The 18905-nt window shown below is 39.7% G+C and overlaps 1 protein-coding gene and 1 pseudogene across 1 annotated transcript in view; one reads left to right on the top strand and one right to left on the bottom strand.

Moving 5' to 3' along the window:
- C1QTNF7 (C1q and TNF related 7) overlaps positions 1 to 18905 on the top strand; it is a 124930-nt gene that overhangs the window by 14790 nt on the left and 91235 nt on the right. The gene's annotated exons all lie outside the window — the stretch shown is intronic.
- Positions 11014 to 11657, bottom strand: LOC132425519 (peroxiredoxin-1 pseudogene; annotated as a pseudogene).

The following is an 18905-nucleotide window of genomic DNA, read 5'->3' as shown; positions in this document are numbered from 1 at the left end:
GATCCCTTGATCATTAGATAATGTCCTTCTTTGTCTTTTAAGTCTTTATTTTAAAGTCTATTTTGTCTGATATGAGAATTGCACTCCAGCTCTCTTTTGATTTCCATTTGCATGAATATCTTTTTCCATCCCCTCACTTTCAGTCTTTATGTGTCCCTAGGTCTGAAGTGGGTCTCTTGTAGACAGCATATGTACAGGTCTTGTTTTTGTGTCCATTAAGCCAGTCTATGTCTTTTCGTTGGATCATTTCATCCATTTACATTTAAGGTAATTATCAATATGTATGTTCCTATTACCATTTTCTTAATTGTTATGGGTTTGTTTTTGTAGGTCCTTTTCTTCTCCTGTGTTTCCCATGTAGAGAAGTTCCTTTAGCATTCGTTGTAGAGCTGGTTTGGTAGTGCTGAATTCTCTTACCTTTTGTTTGTCTGTAAAGGTTTTTTTTTTTTTTTTTCATTTTAACATCTTTATTGGAGTATAATTGCTTTACAATGGTATGTTAGTTTCAGCTTCACAACAAAATGAATCAGTTATATATATACATATGTTCCCATATCTCTTCCCACTTGCATCTCCCTCCCTCCCACTCTCCCTATCCCACCCCTCCAGGAGGTCACAAAGCACCGAGCTGATCTCCCTGTGCTATGCGGCTGCTTCCCACTAGCTATCTACCTTACGTTTGGTAGTGTATATATGTCCATGCCTCTCTCTCGCTTTGTCACAGTTTACCCTTCCCCCTCCCCATAGCCTCAAGTCCATTCTCTAGTAAGTCTGTGTCTTTATTCCTGTTTCACCTCTAGGTTTTTCATGACATTGTTTTTTCTTAAATTCCATATATATGTGTTAGCATACGGTATTTGTCTCTCTCTTTCTGACTTACTTCACTCTCTATGACAGCCTCTAGGTATATCCACCTCATTACAAATAGCTCAATTTTGTTTCTTTTTATGGCTGAGTAATATTCCATTGTATATATGTGCTACATCTTCTTTATCCATTCATCTGATGATGGACACTTAGGCCGTTTCCATCTCTGGGCTGGGTCATATGGTAGTTCTATTTGTAGTTTTTTAAGAAACCTCCATACAGTTCTCCATAGTGGCTGTATCAATTTACATTCCCACCAACAGTGTAAGAGGGTTCCCTTTTCTCCACACCCTCTCCAACATTTATTGTTTCTAGATTTTTTGATGATGGCCATTCTGACTGGTGTGAGATGATATCTCATTGTAGTTTTGATTTGCATTTCTCTAATAATTAGTGATGTTGAGCATTCTTTCATGTGTTTGTTGGCAGTCTGTATATCTTCTTTGGAGAAATGTCTATTTAGGTCTTCTGCCCATTTTTGGATTGGGTTGTTTGTTTTTTTGTTATTAAGCTGCATGAGCTGCTTATAAATTTTGGAGATTAATCCTTTCTTAGTTGCTTCATTTGCAAATATTTTCTCCCATTCTGAGGGTTGTCTTTTGGTCTGTAAAGGTTTTAATTTCTCCGTTGAATCTGAATAGGATCCTTCCCGGGTAGAGTAATCTTGGTTGTAGGTTTTTCCCTTTCATCACTTTAAATATGTCCTGCCATTCCCTTCTGGCTTGCAGAGTTTCTGCTGAAAGATCAGCTCTTAACCTTACGGGGATTCCCTTGCGTATTATTTGTTGTTTTTCCCTTGCTGCTTTTAATATTTTTTCTTTGTATTTAATTTTGGTAGTTTGATTTATACGTGTCTTGGCATGTTTCTCCTTGGATTTATCTTGTATGGGACTCTCTGTTCTTCCTAGACTTGATTAACTATTTCCTTTCCCATATTAGGGAAGTTTTCAACTATAATCCTTCAAATATTTTCTCAGTCCCTTTCTTTTTCTCTTCTTCTTCTGAGACCCCTATAATTCGAATGTTCGTGCATTTAATGTTGTCCCAGAAGTCCCTGAAACTGTCCTCTATTCTTTTCATTCTTTTTTCTTTATTCTGTTCTGCAATAGTTATTTCCACTGTTTTATTTTCCAGGTCATTTATCCGTTCTTCTCCCTCAGTTATTCTGCTCTTGGTTCCTTCTAGAGAATTTTTAATTTCTTTTATTGTGTTGTTCATCATTGTTTGTTTGCTGTTTAGTTCTTCTAGGTCCTTGTTAAACATTTCTTGTATATTCTCCTTTTTAGTTCCAGGATTTTGGATCACCTTTACTATCATTACTCTGAATTCTTTTTCAGGTAGAGTGCCTGTTTTCTCTTCATTTGTTTTGTCTGGTGGGTTTTCACCTTGCTCCTTCATCTGCTGTGTGTTTCTCTGTCTTCTCATTCTGCTTAACTTATAGTGTTTGGGGTCTCCTTTTCACAGGCTTCAGGTTTTAGTTCCCATTGTTTTTTGTGTCTTCCCCCAGTGGGCATGGTTGATTCAGTGTGTTGTTTAGGCTTCCTGGTGGAGGGGACTGGTGCCTGTGCTCTGGTGGATGAGGCTGGATCTTGTCTTCTGGTGGGCAGGGCAGCATCTGGTGTTGTTTTTTGTGGTGTCTGTGACCTTATTATGATTTTAGACAGCCTCTCTGCTAATGGGTGGGTTTGTGTTTCTTTCTAGAAGGACAGGAACACGATCTCTTCCTCTTCTTATAAGGACACACATCCTGTTGGATCAGGGCCCCACCCTCATGACCTCATTTAACCTTAATTACCTCCTTAAAGGTCCTACCTCCAAATATAATCACATTGAGGATTGGGGCTTCGATTTCTGCATTTGGGGGATGAGGATACAATTATGTCCTTCTCACCCAACATCTTCTACAGATAATCAGCCTCTCCTGTCTTTTTCTCTTTTCCACCCTTACCCTTAGACTTCTTCCCATCCAGCCCATGCCATTCAGCCATTTCCCTCTTTCTACCCTATTCTTTGTGTCCTTCAGTTCATTATTCTACACAGCTTCTCTTTTCTCACTTTCTGTAAGCTCCTCTTCATGCATTCTCCTCCTATTTCTCTCTTCCTCTACTTTCTCAGCCTTTCTCTTTTCATCCCAACCATCACCTTCTCCAAAGTCCTCTCCCCTCTCTTCATTTTCCTCTTGTCCTCTTCTCCACAACAACCCCTGAAGTCTAAATTCTATTTTTTGTTTGTTCATCTTTACACTTCATACCCTGTAGCATGTACACTCCAATAACTGGAGTGCCCCAAGCAGTGCCTGGTACATAGTACAAACCTCATAAGTGTCAGAATGCCCCTTTTACACAGGATTTGAGGCAAGTTAAAAGAAATGTGCAAAATGAAGCAGTTTAAGTGGAAGTTAAAAAGTCAAAGCCCCGAGGCAAAAGGGAAGCAAAATATGTGAACCACAAGACCCAATTTGGTTACTGTGATTGAGTGTGAAATTTCACTTCCTGGCAACCAAATGCAGAGTCCTTTCAGATTTAAAGTGATCCATGTATTCTCTGGTGTGCTGGGGTAAAGTACTGGAGGAGAAGAAATGAATTCCTTTCCTCTTGCCCTGACCCAGGCAACTGTTTTCTCCATATCTCAGCTTTCTTTTCAACAGTTCATTAATCTCTCACTGGCTTTCCAGTGCTGTATTGTGTTAAAAGCTCACTCAAATCCTATTTAGAATATTGTTTTATGTAGTAAAGAATGCAAATCTTATAATGAAGGCAATTTGTAGTTGAAGGCATTGCTAGGAGGTTGCTAAAGGAAATCCACAGTATTGTCAGTGTCATGTCAAATCCAGAACTCACAAAGCAGAGCCAGCAATATTTTATTTGTAGACAATCAACTAGAATGTATAAATTCTTACTGGCAGATGATTATAATTCCGAATTCCTAACACAAATAAAAGGAAACCCAGAGCATCTTGATAAGAAAGTTTTTGTTTTTGTTTTGTTCCTGGAAGTCAGTAGAACAGCAGTTGTATGTGTTTATATTAGTCTCAAGATACTTAATTTGCTGACCTTAGTATTTCAGAAAAAAAATTGTATGTATTATATTTGTGGGAATAAAAAATAATGGTTTGAGATTTTTATCAAATATGGAGAGTAGTTATGTATGGAAAAAAGTTTACTGAATGTGGGTTCAAGCAACAGCTGTGAAGTTCATGGGAGAAAAATATCAGATAAAGGGAAGAAGGAAGGGAGGAAGGGAGGGGAGAAGGAAGGAGGAAGGAAATGTTTCTCTGAATCTTTTTCTACTTTCCCCTACAGATACTCAGTTTCCTCATCTTCCCTTACATTGTACTATTTCCTCTTTTCTGTCACTGTCACCTTCCCTCTGAAGCCTGCAGAGAAACCTGTAACTCCATCTCAGACTACTCCCTCTCCATGAAAACCTAGTCCTTTATTTTCAACACTTTCTCCTGAACATAGAAATGTAACTATCATCACAGATTTTCTGTATTGTTACTGACTCAGCCATTATCCCAAAATATGCCTAAGGCTATCACTGTTACACTAGACTCTGGACACCACATGCCAATAGGTCCATTGTCAAGCTGAAGTAGAGGTAGCTTGTGTGACCAGAGGATGAGAAGTATTAAAACCAAAGCACACAAACAAGGATTGCAAGGTCCTCCCCTGGAGATAGGAAAACTAATGGGAGATGCGAGTATGATTTCAGGTATTTGAATATCTCCCTCAAGTAGGACTTTGGAAGCAATTCTCCAAGATTTGGCATCAATTACTTAGGATTCTAATACAGAGAGGATTTGACCCGAGTTAAAAATCACAGTTTTGTCATTTTTCTAGGCTTGTGTCCTTGGGGAACTAACTCTGCCCACCTCCATTTCTTTGATGTAAAAAATGAGGATAATAATATCCATCTCATTGAGGTTGTTATGAGGATATACCATGGTGCTCAATCAGTCATAGCTAAGATTAATATTCCTGGTACTTCTTTTGAAATGCAATAGAGGAGAAAGCATTAGATAAACAGAGTTATTGTTTGGATCATAAAGCATAAGATTTCCTTTCCTTCCTTCCTTTCCTCATTCTTTTCCCATCGTATCCAGCCGTACCTTGAACCTGCATTCAGTAAGCTTTCTGGTTAACCACAAGTGGCAGATTTCCTTTAGCAACACTATAGCAAAAACTCTAACTATAAATTGCCTTAACTGCAACACTTGCCTCCTTTATTACAGAAAAACACACTCTAAGAACAGGATTTGAGGAAGACCCCAAAAGAAATTCAGAAGATGTGAAACAGAGCTTTACAATATTATATAAATAAAAGAGAAAGAGAGTCTTAGCTGTGGTTCTCAACCCTAGCTGCACCTTAATCATCAACAAGGGAGCTTTGAAAAAACCTAAAGCCCAGTTTGCACCCCAGACCATTACATCAGAATCCCTGATGCTGGGATCCAGGCGTAAATAATTTTTAAAGCCCCCCAGGTGATTCTAATATACAGCCAAGGTTGAGAACTGCTGTTTTAGAGAAAGTTACTAGCCAATGGTGTGGAAAGCTGCAGAGTTGAGGCTGGATGTGTACACACTGGTGTGAGCACATTGATAATGTTCTAAACTCTAGAGACACTTTTCAGGAGAGCTGTGGGAACAGAAATCAGGCTTGAAAGGAAGGAGTGAGTGGCTAGGAAGAGTCTACAGCAGGCATAGCTTAATCCTTCAGCAAATATGGTGGACCCCAGAAGGGAAGAGTGAGGAAGACAGCGTGAGGAGTTAGCAAAAGCAAAACAAGTTATTTCTAGAATATGGGAGACCTAAGCATATTTGAACCAAAGCTGAGTCTACCACATCTTGTACACTTCCAAATTAAATTTGGGGAAATAGTGAAAAACTGTTTGCACTGATCAAATAAATTTCATCTTGATGATTTCAGATACATCACAGGCTCTTGACCAGTTATGCCGTCTGCTTTATGTCTCACCACTCCTTTCATTTTAACTGCCATTTGTTCCATTTTCTGCTGTGTGTCAAATATATCACTTGATGGCCGCTCTTAATCCTCACAAAATCCTGTAAAGTGGCTGCCTCCCATTTTACAGATGAGGAAACTTTTCAGATGAGGAAATTAGATTCAGAGAGGCCCCGTGGTTTGTCCAGAGTCAATAAGTGACAAAACCAAGATTCGAACTTGAGTCTCTATGACCCCAAAGCCCACAGTCTTTTTACCCTGCTCCCGTGCCTCCAGATAAAGCACAAATTCAATCCTTGGAGAGTTGCGTGCTTCCTTCGAAATCTGCAAAATGACAAAAACTATGCCGTGAAAGGTGGTGTCCTGGCTCCAGGACCTCTGGATGAAATGAATGAAAAAGTGAAAATATATCAGAGGCTGCAGAAGGGCTTGAACAAGGTACAAAGCATTTCAGAGAGAGGTGGGCATGAGGCCTGTCATCATTGACACAGATGCGCAGGAAGATAGCGGAGGGGCAGCCAGAATTGAGGTTGCCCACAGCAGACAGTAACCTGAAAACGCTCCATGCGCAGGTGCAGCGGGGTTTGGACAGCAATGGTCATTCTCAACATCGTTCCTCTCTGCCATCTGCCCATGCCTTCCACCTTCCCTGGACTTATCATCCTTGCTGACTTCTGCCTGCCAAATCATCCAACTTGTGCCAGCTCATTTGGCCATCTTCTCTTGCTCTAACTGAATCTCCACGTCCCTTGATTACCCCTGAAAACTGATCAGTATCAATTTGCAAGCAATATTTTCCTCCTAGTACGTCCAGGTATATAGGGTCCAGAGGGCTGTTTGATTTCTGGGATATTAGCTTAGAGGAGAATGAAATTTAATAAAAAAGTATGAGTTCCAAATAGCTGCATCATCTGTGTCAAAGAGATGATTTCCATTTGGGCTGCCACCTGTAGATATTATTATCAGTTATCCCTTATACTCAGATGGGGGAGTGAGCAAAACATTATTTTTCCTTCCAATCAAAAGGCCTGGAAATTGCTGATGCAATGTCCACATGAAAGAGCCAGAGATATTTTGTGTTGCCTTTTTAAAACATATTTTAATATTACATTTTAAAAGAAACTGGCCAGCAAGTTCATTCCAGAACAAGTTTTAGACTCTTTGAGAATCAAGTTGGGTAAGAACATAACAGAGGCTGTTTAGTTTGAACAGAAAAATTGCCAACATGCCCATAAAAGGAAGAATAGGCTGAACATTTTCTTTTGGTTCTTATTTTCAGAATTTCTTCAAAAATTAGTCTAATAAAAATTCAAGAGAAGCCATGCAATACACCTATGAAATACAAACACTTCAGGTAGAGCTTGTATCTCAGACCAAAATCAGTCCAGGGAACATGTGGTAATTTGGACAAGATTCCTGTCTGTAATGTCCCAGATTGATTACAAGATTCATCAGAAGGAAAGCTGGGGCATTTGCTAAGTGCCAATTTTGTGTCTGGCATGTGCCTTACACATGCCAGACACCATAATGGATGAACATTATCTCATTCAGTCCTCCCAGTTACCCCTTCAGAATGGTATTAGTCCCATTTACCAAGAAAGAAAAAGAAGTAGAAAATGTGGCAAGTGTATGGATAAGATATGAGTTGAAGCATAGATTGAGACTACTATTTATCCAAACTGTGTTTGAATCAGTGAATGAATGAAACTTAGAAGGTAACAAAAAAGAAATATATTATATACTGAGTTGATAAGCCTTGTATTCATTTCAACACTTGGAAACTGGAAGCCAATGTTTTGTGTGAGTCTAAAGCTTCAGTCAAGGGACATCCCAATATTTGTGGATCTCCATGAAGAAGCACCACCATCTCCTCTTCCTCCACAGCAGTTTTTGTTGTCGGCTAGTTAAGTGAACTTAATCCTCATCACAATGCACTTTCCAACTAGAGAAAATGAGAATAAGAAGTCTTAAACATCAAAAGAGAGAAGTTGGACTGGGTCTTGAAAGGATACAGACCCACACACCCAATGGAGAACAGAAAAAAAGATATACAGATGGAGTCCTTGGTGAAGGCCAAGTATCCCTGTTTGATCAGAGAAGAATGTTCCGGAAGGAAAGCAGTGAGATGAAAGCTAGATAAGGGTTGGAGAAGTTTCAAGCCATGAAGGACACAGAATACAAGAGAGGTAATTTTGACTTTATTTTCAAGGAACTGGGAACGCATCAAAGGCTTTTGAGTGAGGGAGACAAGAAGGAAACAGAGTTTTAGAAGGATTAAGCTGGCCATGGTTTGGAAGAGGGACTGGAAGTGGGGAGACCAGCTGGGGGACTTTCCTCAGAAGAATTCCATGACACTCAAGGCCATGGCTGTCGGGAGGCTGTGCATGCCATTTTGGCTGTGCTGTGTGCTGTTTGGATGAGACAGGCATCTTTAGGTTGTTTGTGCTCTGTCCAATGGGCTCCCATGGAATGGCCTAATTCCTGTGACCTTTGATGTGGAAATGTCATCCTGACAGTGAGCGAATTCCAGGAACTCTTCCAGCAGAGAACACCTACTAAAGAAGGGGGCCCCCACTACCAGGATGTTGACCTCAGGAAGCAAGGAGATGGTGATGAGAAGCAAGCTGCTTGGGGAAAAAAATGTGCTTGACTCTTAGAGAATTGTTTCCAATGCCCTAGAACACAAATTTAAACTACGGCCTCAAAGCAGGAATGGCAGAACATGAAGGGCTCACTTGAACTTCACACTTAAAGAACAATTTTCCATGGAGACATTGTTGCCTCACCCCACCCCTGCTCTGCACAGCTGGATCCTTGCTTTTATCAGAGCAATCTCCAGAGTCCATTGCATTAGGAACATCCTAACCAGACCTTGCTTTTCATGGGTAGTGGGTCTGTGCATAATTCAAGAAGACGGTGTAGGAGAAGAGGCTGGAGAAATAAGATTGCATCTCAGCTCACTTAGACATCTGATCTTGGGCAAATTCCTTCAGCTGCAGAATAGTCATAAAAGCATGAGGATGAGATGAAATAATATACATGACAGCATTATATTCAAAGTAAGGGGCTGACTACAGAGGTCAGCATGATCATAAATCAATGCCTCCAGAGCCAGGCAGGAAATGCAAATGAATGCAATGGGTTGAGTCAAGACCTGAAAACCAGAGCTTCCATGCTCTGGTACCAGTTTCTCGGACACCCTCAATTTACTTCCCAATGTTTAAATAATAGCAACTAATTCAGATCACCTATAAAACCCCAAACAAAGCAGTGGATCAAATTCAGCTGTCAGTTTGCAGACATGGACTGGCTGCTTGAAAACTGTTACACTCGAACCCCAGTTCTGCCACTTTCTAGCTGTGTGTGTTAGACACGTCTCACACCTTCTCTGAAGCTTATTTTTCTCATCAAAGAAATGTGGATAAGAAGGGCAATGTAGAGAGCAGTGCTGGAGATTAACTGAGATCAGGTGCCAGCTCAGCAATCTGGAGGTTGGAGCTGGGGGATGGAAGCCCCGTGCTCTGCCAGATATTAACCCTTTAGTTACTGGTCTGCAGAGAAATCTGCTGGGTGGGAGATTGGCACAACAGCTTTCACCAAAGTTCTTCATACATTTTTCAGTCTTCTTAATGCTTAGTAAGTGTCAACAGTTATTTTTATTAACTGAAGTATAGCTGATTTACAATGTTGTGTTAGTTTCTGGTGTATAGCAGTTATACATATATTTTTTTTTCAGATTCTTTTCCAACATAGGTTATCACAAGATATTGAATATAGTTCCCTGTGCTATACAGTAGGTTCTTCTTGTTTATCTATTTTATATATAGTAGTGTGTATATGTTAATCCCAAACTCCTAATTATCCATCCCACACTTTCCTCTTTATTTTTTTTTTTCGGCTAGACAAGACTTTTATTGGGTACAAGATGATCATTTTTGATAAAGAATTATAGTAGAGATCTTAAATGAAGATAACAAGGTTCAAAGAAGTTTAGTCAAAAGACCAAAGCAGATCCAGACTTGCCACCTGCCTTGGAATATGGGATTATTACCTGTTACCATTTCTCTGCAGTGCTTCAAGATGCTATTACTTGTTACAGGGCTTAAGAAGCAACTATCCCCTAAATAACGGTACCTGCCTCAGAGGGTTATTATGGAGACTGAATAAATACGAAATAGTGTCTGGCATATAATAAGTTATTATTGAAGGCCCCGGGAATCCTATACTGCCGCTCATAGTTCTTGCTTGTCTGAATACTGGAGGGGTAGGTAGGCTGGGGTAGCCGTGTCTGGAAGGTGTCTAGAAGGGCACCACATGATATACAGAAGGATTCTCAGTCCTGAATCTGCCCTAGCCTCAAGAGCCCAGGAGGAATCCACCTTTGCCCCACTGACAGCCCTCCCTCAGGACAATGATATGAGGACAAGAAAGAACTACCCTTAAATCAAGGATAGAAACCCAGGGAAGCCACGAGGTGCTCAGCACTGTGCTTTTGACACAGAAAGCCCTACCCTATGAACACCAGCGCTTGTGTTTGTCTCCCCCTCCTGCTTTTAGTTCCAAAGCTACTGAAGCCTGTATCGCCGATCTTTTACAGAACGAGTACCAGGCATTTATCAGAAGAGGTCAAGCTTCAGGTTTTCATACAGCCCTCCCAGTAGTATAAAAGTAAATGTCAGTAATCTCATTGGGCTCTTAACCTGCAACCCAGCCTATGCATAAATTGCAGTGCCTTGGCCAATACTATAGCAGGTCTTGCTCTTCTCCAGATATGGTGAAATGAAACACCTTGCTTCAGGTCCATTCCCTGTATCTACTTGCATTTCCCCTCAATATAATTTCCTGATTCTGAGGCAGCTCTCACACCTCATTTTCCCCTAAAGAGGGAAAGCAAAGAGTAAATTCCTCTTACACTCAAAGGCTAATGCCCCCCTAAAATGAAGAATCAACAAGGTCTCAGCTCAAGTTTAATAAAACTACAAAAGACCAAAAGTAATACCCTACAACTATACACATCAGTTTGCCTGCCCCATAATACAGCTCAGGCCATTCCCTCCAGAGGAAGAAAGGCTGGCCTCCCCAGCCCCTGCAGGAAAGGCCTGTCCTGTCCCACACCACATCTGGGCCGAGTGTAAGGTCTGTGTTTTAAGCATGACAACAGTACAAAAGACAATAGTTTTGTTCTCATGGCCATCTACTGCAGCCTGGCCCTAAAATGGCCCAGTGCTCACTTCTGCTTAGAGAAATATTCTTTGCTCTTCTGGACATCAGGCTTGATGGTATCACTGCCAGGCTTGCAGCCAGCTGGGCATACTTCCCCATGCTTGTCAGTAAACTAGAAGGCCTGAATTAGTCTCAGTGTCCCATCCATAGAACTGCCAACGGGAAGGTCATTTATGGTAATCTGTCGAAGGATACCTCTTATCATCAATAATAAAAGGGCATGAATGAGATGCCTTCATTGGCCTTTAAGACCCCATAGTCCTGAGCAATGATGTGCTTGGGGTCTGATATCAAGGGAATGTTCATGGGTCCCAGTCCTCCTTGTTTCTTGGGTGTGTTGATCCATGCCAGGTGACAGAAGTAAGAATCTACAGAAGCACCAGTCACTTGGCAGTTGAGTTTCTTAAATTCTTCTGACCTATCACTGAAAGCAATGATCTCCATGGGGCACACAAAGGTGGAGTCAAGAGGGTAAAGGAAGAACACAACATATTTTCCTTTGTAGTCAGATAGGCTGATATCTTTGAACTGACCATCTGGCATTACAGCAGTTGCTTTAAACGGGGAGCACGGCGCCCAATTTTGGCATTTCCTGAAGACATATTGCTATCAGCAGTTCTCACAGACAAACCACAGAGGATAGTCAGGAAGGAGACATGCCCCCTTTCCTCTCTGGTAACCATAAAGTTGTTTTCTGTGTCTGTGAGTCTGTTTCTGTTTTGTAAATAAGTTCATTTGTATCAGTTTTTTAGATTCCACATATAAGTTATATCATAAGATGTTTGTCTTTCTCTGTCGGACTTACCTCACTTAGTATGATAATCTCTAGTTCCATCCATGTTGCTGCAAATGGCATTATTTCATTCTTTTTTATGGCTGTGGTATATATATATATATATATATATATATATATATATATATATATATATATATATATACCACATCTTCCTTATCCATGCATCTGTTGATGGACACTTAGGTTGCTCTCATGTCTTGGCTATTGTAAATAGTGCTGCAATGAACATTGGGGTACATGTATCTTTTCAAATTAGAGTTTTGGTCTTTTCACAACAGTTATTTTTAAGGCTCGTTGAGGTTCACTGCTACTCCCCATCCAGATTTCCATGTCACTTGAAACTGTGCTCTATGTTAAGGGAGATTAAATAGGAGGAAAACACAGGCCCTAACTATTAGAGGACAGACTATATTTAAATAACTCATCACAGAAAAAGACAATGTCACTAGACTTGGGCTGTCCCAGACCCCTGACTTGGCTGGGTTTGGCCTCCTCCATCAAGGTCTGGCAGGTGTAATATCATGGTCTGGCTCACTGAAAAACTTCAAGCACTCTACTTGGACAGCCAGCTATCCTCTGAATAATCAGGGCTTTGGGATTGGGGTGGGTGACTAGGCATTTGAGAGTTGGGTTCTGTGAGCAAAAGGACTCCATCAGTGTTTTAAGAACACATATAGTCAATTCTTGCTGTTCACAGTAGCTATGTCCTATTTAAGGTCATTCCAAAGGCTGAATTAGCAAATTCATTTCTCCTAGGGGAAATACAAAGTTAGGTTCCTGGAAGTTTCTGGTCACAGCATTTTCAGCAATTGACCTACACATACCCTGTGTTACATGTGTTTCTGTTTAAAGACACTTTAATACATATTGTTGATTCATTAGCATTGAATGCAGGCAACAGAAATGTAACTCATGGCTGAATGATGCTTATCTAACACACATATTTTCTCCATAAAGCACATCACAGCCTTCTTGTGCACTTAGGAACACTAGACAGCACTTCTCCGCTTGGGGGCCAATTTAAACAGCAAAATCACCAACAAAAACCAAAAAGTGCAAAAAACATGACAGTACATAGACTGTGAAAAGGATACTTGTTTATAGTACGAAAGCTGAAAGAAGAAAGTAAACCATAGCCTTGGTGGACCTCAGCTGGGAACATGCATGTCAGGTGACTCATATTTTTGCAGTTCTGTGCATATCCGCAAATGACCAGGAAAGCACTATGAGTATTGATTTGGGGTTTGCAAATAAATTTCAGCAAGTAGGCAAATTTGCAAAAACAGAATTCACAAATAATGAGTATTGACTGTATCTAAAAGTTATTCACACACTTAACATTTGCATTTAAACTCAGCCTGGTAGGACTCTGGTCAGTTTCTATCAACTCAATTTATTTTTAAAATGTGTAAGTATTAACTAGCACAGAGGACATCATGGATGTTGAAAAAGATAAAATGTTGCATTGTAGAATTGTTTTTTTTTTCCTTGAAAGGACACAGACAACAACTGGAATTATCCCTGGGACATCTTACCAAGATACTACATCAGCTATTTGCATATTTTAGCAAGAAATTTATAAAAAAAAACTTCCTCCTATTAAGGCAGACTCTCTTCCTGGGACTTCTACTAATTGATCCTAGATCTGTCCTTGAGAATTACCCTGAACAGGGTCAAGCCTCCTTCCACACAGTGGTCTCTCAAATGTCTGAAGATGCTACCGGTTCCCTCTTTCAAGTTGGCAATTTTCCACATTCGAAATCCCCATTCCTCATAATTACTCTAATTTCACCATCTTTGTTGCTTTCTTGGAACATTGTTTCTAATCTATCAGAAATTAACTGCCATGTCCTGCTTAGGCTCTAGAATGAAATGAGTAGCCTCAAATTCTGCTGGTTAAGGTATCAATAAACAATTTTACTGAGGAGTACCTTGGCAATATATGTGACACTCTTTAAAATAAGCACATCCTTCCATGTCTTAAAGTTTATACTAAGGAAATTATTATGAACATGTGCTACAATTTAGTTACAGGGAATTCCCTGGCAGTCCAATGGTTAGGACTCTATGCTTTCATTGCCAACGACTCAGGTTCAATTCCTGGTCGGGGAAGTAAGATCCCGCAAGCCGCGTGGCACGGCCAAAATTAAAAACCCACACAAAAAAATAAACAAATAAAATTTAGTTTAGATGTTCATTACAGGGATCTTTATTATCCCAACATGTGGAAACACCCAAGAATAGAACAATATTAAAGAAATCATGGCACATCAATACAGCTATTAAAATGACAATGTGAACAAATCTACATTGACTTACATAGGTATTTATAAAATTGTAATAGAAAAGAAAATTATAAAAGAGTGGTTACAATCTGATTACATTTTATTAAAACATCCATCTATAAGAAAGGAAAACATTCCCAAGAGGTTAACAAAACTCTCGAAGTTTAGTTCAAAGTGTTTCCCTTCTTCTTTATCTATTTTTTTCTACAATAAGCTATTACCTTCATAATTTAAAAAACGCAATCCTGTTCACTGTTTTAAAAGATTACAATTAAAACAACCCTTTCGTAGTTCCCTATTGTTTTCAGGAAAGAGTCCAAACAGCTGGCTTGGGACACAAGACTTCTTATGATCTTACCTCTTAGGTTCCATCACCTAACTGGCCTCACAAGTAATTTCCACTTTGGTCATAATGAACCATCTGAAATATCCCCCGTTTTTATCCTTGCTTTCCACCTCACACCTTCTGCTTGAGATATCCTCTAGGTTTAGAAACTGGTTTGGGGAGATTATCCAGAAATTACACAACTGGCAAAACCAGTCTTGGCTGCCTGACTCCAAAACCCATGCTGCCTCCCCAGGATCAGAATGAAAAACTGACACAGTCAACCTGATACTTTTCTAATTTATCTTGGTGCCATATTTAATCTTAGCATGGGCAAGTGAGTCACTTGAGCATTTACAAAGTTATCTGGAAGAGAAAGAAACCCCTGAAATACAGCCTGTTCCATTGACATATATACAGAAGGCCAAAATGATTTCAAAAATGTGTTTTTTCTTTTGGAGAGGAATGGTCCCGGGTATTTGGAGCAATATTTTAGCCAGAGAGTAAAGCCAAGTTCGCCAATCTATGTCCTGTGTGTCAGATTTCGCTAATCTGGCCCACTCTGACTTCTTCTCTTTCATTATAAGAAGTTAATATTGAATTTCAAAACCCACATGGCATAAATAAATTCCAGATGTCTTCCCAAATTCCTAAATCTCACATTAGAATAAGGAGAAACTTCACTGTATATGAGTAGAGGGTTACATTTTAATTCACTGAAAAGCCAAAAGGATCTCTGGGCAATTCTTCAGCCTTTATTTCACCAAGAAAACACATGAACTCTTTGGACTTTCTTAAGGAAATGAGTCCTCAAGATTCACAGCCCAGCTGTCTGACATATGTTCTGCTTTATTTCTCCCCTTAAGAGGTAAAATAACATCGTCATGAAATGCAGGGCCCTGGAGCCAGGCTACCTCAATTCCAATCCAACTGGGTGATTTGGGGCAAGTCACTTAAACTTTCTATTCCTCAGTTTTCTCATTTGGAAAATAGAGGAATAGAGAGGGATAATCATAGTACCTACCTCACAGGGTTGTTATGGAGATAAGTAACTTAATAATTTAAAGTATTCAGCACAGTGCCAGCCACACAGCAAAATGTTTGCACTCATTATTACCTAAGAGGTGTAAGTATGGAGAGCTGATGGAGCCCATCTTAACGGTTAGAAATTATTTTCCCTTCTTCTCCTCCAGATAAAAGGGCTTAATCTAAGGTTAAGGAGGCTCTCATCCTTCCGTGAGTGATTAATAATCTAACTTCAGATCCCAGACCTTTCCCCTCAGCCTGGTCCAGACCCAGACTTAGCTATCCGAGTCATCGTTCCTCAACCTTCTGCCTTAGTCATGCCATCCCACCAACTTTGCATCCAGGATAACTCCACTTACAAAAATGTAAAAGCTCTGTCCTTGGAGGATTTGTGGACGCAGTTTCACACCTCCAATTAATTATAGGAGATCATATATGTAAGACACCAAAGTGCCGTAAGTGCTCAAAAAAATTATCATTTTCTTCCTTTTTTCCCCACCGCCATTAATGTCTGATGCCTACGTTTGCAGAAACATTTAATTATAACCATGTAAGACCTTCAGTGATCATCTTTAACAGAGAATTTATAGTCCACATATCCTTTAGCATCTCAGTTTCACACCTCTAGACCATGCATCCGTGCTAGAAAGCAACTAGACAAACAGTGCTATTTCATACATGACGTGTATTCTCACCTCTCAATAACAATGAAAGCTTGTGTAATATTTTAGTATGTACAGATCCCTTTCACATACATCACCTTACTTTGATATCAACTCTTTAAGTAGGTTGTTGTTATCGTTATCATCATAATTTTGCAGCATGGAAAACTAAAGCCTAGACCAATGAAAAGGCTTGCCCCAAATCCTGCAACTGGTAAGTGATTCAGTGGGGATTTGAAGCTGGATTCTCTGCCCTGAAAGTCTTTGCTTTTCTTCTAGCAAATTTCACTGCTGAAGTTCTAAGATTAAAGAATGCAAGCCTTAGAAGAAGCCTTATGAATTCCTTGCTTGCATCACTTTCCATTGGATGTCCTTTTTTATTTTAAGCTCTGATTTTTGTTTTCTCTTATGTTGCCATGGTTGGCAAAATCAAGCTCAGCACAGTCATTCAGCCAGCTTGGAGCTGTTTCTGTAGGCTATCATGATTGTGTATTGGATGACTGGTTTAAAAAAAAAAGACATGTTTAATTGGTGTTTTCTTTCAAGCAGCATTTTGTTATACTGCAGCCAAATAATGCCTCATTTAGAAAGAAAAATGAACTATTCCAGAAAGTTTGTTCAAAAAAGAGGCCAAATCTTTTGCAACCATGAAGTATTATACACAAATCTGAAAATAGTCCATATTGAGAACAGGGTGGGAAGGTGAAGTAGAGCTGTGCCAGTCAAGAATGTCTGACTTCATGTATTATAACAGAAACTCAACTTCAGTGTCCTGGCTAAATAGGGGCTTGTGGTTCTCACCTAAAAAGAAGTGAGTTTGGAGGTTTGCAGTTAAGGGTTGGTACAATGGCTCCACAAGGTCATCAGAGACCCAGGTTCCTTCTACCTTTCTGCTTTTCCATCTTGGTATATGACTCTTTAGCAGGATCACAAGATGTTGAGTCTACATCAGTGTCATAACTGTCTTCTGCATGAAGGCAAAATACAAAGAACAAAATCTGAACAGGTGACACCAGCTGTCTTTCCCCTTTTGGAAGTTTCCCAGCAACATCTTCCATCAACCTCTGTTTACATATTATTGTCCCTACTGGGTGGGTCACATGACCTTCAGTGACCACAGGGAGTCTGGGAAGATGGGTATTTACCAGGTGCCATTGCTGCCCCCAAACAGATGAGACCTCTGTTAGTAAGAAAGAATATCAAAATCGGCATTGAGAAGCAACTAACAGAGTCTGCCAAAAAGACTACCATTCACTGGGGTCCTGCAATGTGCTAGACACAAACTAGAACAATGCTAAAAAAGAAAGAACACTATCCTTGCATTAGAACTAAAGAAAATGATATCCGGAGAGATGTGAAATGTGAAATGCATTTTTCTCAGAAGATCTCCACGTGGATTTTTCTCATGTGACAATTCCTGGCACAGAATAGACACTCAAAAATGGTTTTAAATATTTCCCTTTTCTTTGTCTTCTCTTGCAAAGGAAATTAGAAATGCAGTACCAGCTTCCCCTTGGAGTGCCTTTATATCTGCATTGTCTAATTGATCTTGTTATGATCTAACTATAGCTACCGGTCTGGCCAGTGTGTCCATATCCCCAACCTCTGGCAAACACAGCACTGCTGACTTTGTTAGATCATGTCAAATTTTTCCTGCATGATATATTCTCTATTTTTGATTTTCTCTCCAGAGCTGTAATGATATTGTTTTCACTTGCAATGTCATCAGCTAAGACATAAGTAGCCTTTGGTTTGGTTTTTATCAGCATCTTCTTTTGCTTGGCACTTAGTAGGAGCTCAATGATATCCATTGAACAAATGAATCTCAGCTTCATCATTTACCAGGTGTGTGATCTTGGACAAGTTTCAGACCTACCATGATGAGAGAAAATAAATGCTTGTTTTAGAGATTTTTTATCATGCTGCAGCATTATAGCTGCAATAGCTGATGACTATAGCCTGCCACCAGTTAGTGAGGGAGGGAAATTCATGCAAAAGAGATGCTCAGCAGATAATGCCAAAGATATTTACTATAGAATAACATCCATGCTGTAACAAGACTCTTTTCTCTACCATTTGTTAAAATTAATAGACAATCCTGAATTATAATAGCCTCACATATAAAAAAATGCTAAAAAAATGACGCAGGAACTTCTCTAAATCCTACTCTGAGGTTTTTAGAGCATGTAGAGCACCACCATGGAAGGAAATGTTTTCCGAGCAAGCATCATTCTGTTGCATCAGTGGGCAAGTGCACGGGATGCCGATGATAAAAGAAAATACCCAGAATGCTTATCTCACTGACACAACTGCATTATAAATGTATTATGTTTGAGTTATGGGAAACAATTAAACAAGCCCTGTACAGAGAGCAGAATGGGTAAAGAACCTCTCCTTTGTCAAAAATTGAATCTCTTGATTGTCAGTGAAAACCAAAGCTGGAGTAAATTTGGAAATCTGATATGTGATCGCCTGGAGGTTTATCCCTACCAAAATGTAAATTCACACCAGTGTTGAATGGGGTTTCCATCTTGCTTGACACACTTACGTATCAGACCTCTCTTCATAAAACATCCAGTGAAACTGGAATTTTGGAAGCAATAAGAAGGTGTTTGACACCAAAGGTTGGTACATACATACAACTTCATACATAGGGTATGATTCATAACCTAGTGTCTTTTCAAGGCATTTGTTAGATAGCAAAAGGTAGCTCTCAAGAGATTTCTTTTTGTCAGACAGCATAAACAACTGGAAAT

This window comes from Delphinus delphis, chromosome 5, assembly GCF_949987515.2.
Source record: "Delphinus delphis chromosome 5, mDelDel1.2, whole genome shotgun sequence".
Taxonomy (NCBI): domain Eukaryota; kingdom Metazoa; phylum Chordata; class Mammalia; order Artiodactyla; family Delphinidae; genus Delphinus; species Delphinus delphis.
The sequence above is the reverse complement of the archived record's forward strand: the minus strand, read 5'-3'. Positions and strand labels throughout refer to the sequence as shown.